General features: G+C 43.5%; 1 pseudogene; it reads right to left on the bottom strand.

Moving 5' to 3' along the window:
* Positions 1 to 227: 227 nt before the first annotated feature.
* Positions 228 to 1,655, bottom strand: LOC145389893 (uncharacterized; annotated as a pseudogene).
* Between the last annotated feature and the right edge of the window lie 212 nt (positions 1,656 to 1,867).

Genomic DNA, 1,867 nt, shown 5'->3' with positions numbered 1-1,867 from the left:
TGTCTGGGCTGTGATCACAAAGTCAATTTTCTTGAACAGAGTTTTGGCTGCAACACCACTTGCTGCCTCCAGAATTTCCAGGACTGCCACCCAGAGAGCAGCTAAGTTCTTTCTGGACTCTGAAGCAATGCTTAGTGTGGGCAGTGACCTGTATTTTCCGTTAATGGTGATACCCTGAACAGAAAATGATCCAGCACCCTTCTTCTTTGAGCCATCATCAGAATAGGTCACCACGACTTATCAGAGTTCATGATCTTGACTGTCTCATCTAGTGTGCACACCTCAGTGCTCTTGCCTGCTGCCCTGACACTCTTGGATTCTGGCATGGTGTCCAGATCAGTGACCTCTGGTTCATTGTGTGCCTTCCAGTTTGTGTCAAACATGTGGTTTGCAACTGTGATGACGGCTGCTACGGCCTGTGCATTACACATGTGGTAGCAGACCTTCAGTTTATCAACTCCTTATACTCTGGTCACACTTTCCTTATGGTCTCACGGATATACTGGTATTTTTGCGGCAGCACATCACTTAGCTGAGAGCTGTGGAGAACAAGTGGCGGTTTTTTGAGTCACTTTCACCCATACTGATACCTTCATCACTGGAAGGGAAAGTTCCACCTCCATCTGTATCCATATTCTGGTGATCTTCCTCTGAGTCTGACTGTTTACTAAAGTCAAACGAGGCAATTGGCTTGCTCAACTCTTTCTACATCTTGTCTCATTCTGTCAAGGGCCTGCAAGTCCTTTTGTCTGCGTTCCATTGTTTTCATCCATTTACGATCAATGAAGTCTTCACAGTACATCTTTCTCTGGGTTCTCTGATCTTGTAGAAAGTCCCACTCCATGTCAGTCATTCTCACCCCATATTTCTGTTCCAGCTTCTGGCATATTATAGGGTCCTGGCAGAAGATATCAAAGACCTCTTGTGCATGATTGTTGAAAGTGTCTGCCCTCTTGACAAAACTGTGGTTTTGTCTCTGTTTCCATGTCTGAACTAGAGTCACAAAGTCTCCATAGAGCTTCAGAATGTGTTTATGTGTCTGGTGTGGATGGTGTAGAGGTTGCAAAAGAGCCAGTGTTCCTGAATAAGTTCTGCAAGCAGCTGAGCTGCTTCATCTTTGGAGCGATAAGCTTGACCAGCTGGCTTAGGTGGCAGCAAATACAGCATGTTCTGTATGACATCTCTTCCTGTCAGAAGAACCCCTTGTGAAAATTCTGCCTTCTCACATAGTCCACACTACAGAGTGTTATCCTAGAATGTGATCTTGTAATGCCAGTAGCCATATCTACATACTAGTACTACTGCTGCAGCTTTTTGTTCACTAGAAGGACTTGAAAAAGAAACTTAAGTATTATTAAAACAGTAAAATTGTTGTTTTTGGTGTGAATTTGAGGGTGACAACTTTCAAAGATAATGTACAGGGGGGTTATCATCATCTGAGAGGTCAAATGTTGGTATTTTCTGATTCAGCTATACTGTTTACATAATATGAAGGGTCACTTCCCAGTATTGGGGTGAGCCATGGTACAGCCAATGTTTTCTAAGGACTGGAAGCTAAACAAGTGCCAGCCTAGCTGGTTACCTCCCAACAGTTGCTGGAAGCTATTAAGAAAAAATCTGAGATTGGTGATAAGTGTTGTAACTGTGCGAGTCATCCTGGACCTTGACTATGTATGGTCACTCAGTAGAGATTACCGAGTGACTACTTATGGCTGTGTGTTTCTGCCTAAGAGTGATGACTGTGACTAGTTACCAAGTGTGTAGCCTCATTTCACTCATGATAGTATCTCCCAGGGTTGATAGTCACCATCCATCTACCAGAGTTGTTTTGTAATAGTGTCAGCTATATTCTTATCCCCAACTGTAC

Source organism: Coenobita brevimanus, unplaced genomic scaffold (genome assembly GCF_032717465.1).
Source record: "Coenobita brevimanus isolate Jiangsu-jjx unplaced genomic scaffold, ASM3271746v2 jjx.HiC_scaffold_2589, whole genome shotgun sequence".
Taxonomy (NCBI): domain Eukaryota; kingdom Metazoa; phylum Arthropoda; class Malacostraca; order Decapoda; family Coenobitidae; genus Coenobita; species Coenobita brevimanus.
This window is presented reverse-complemented; position numbering and strand designations above follow the sequence as displayed.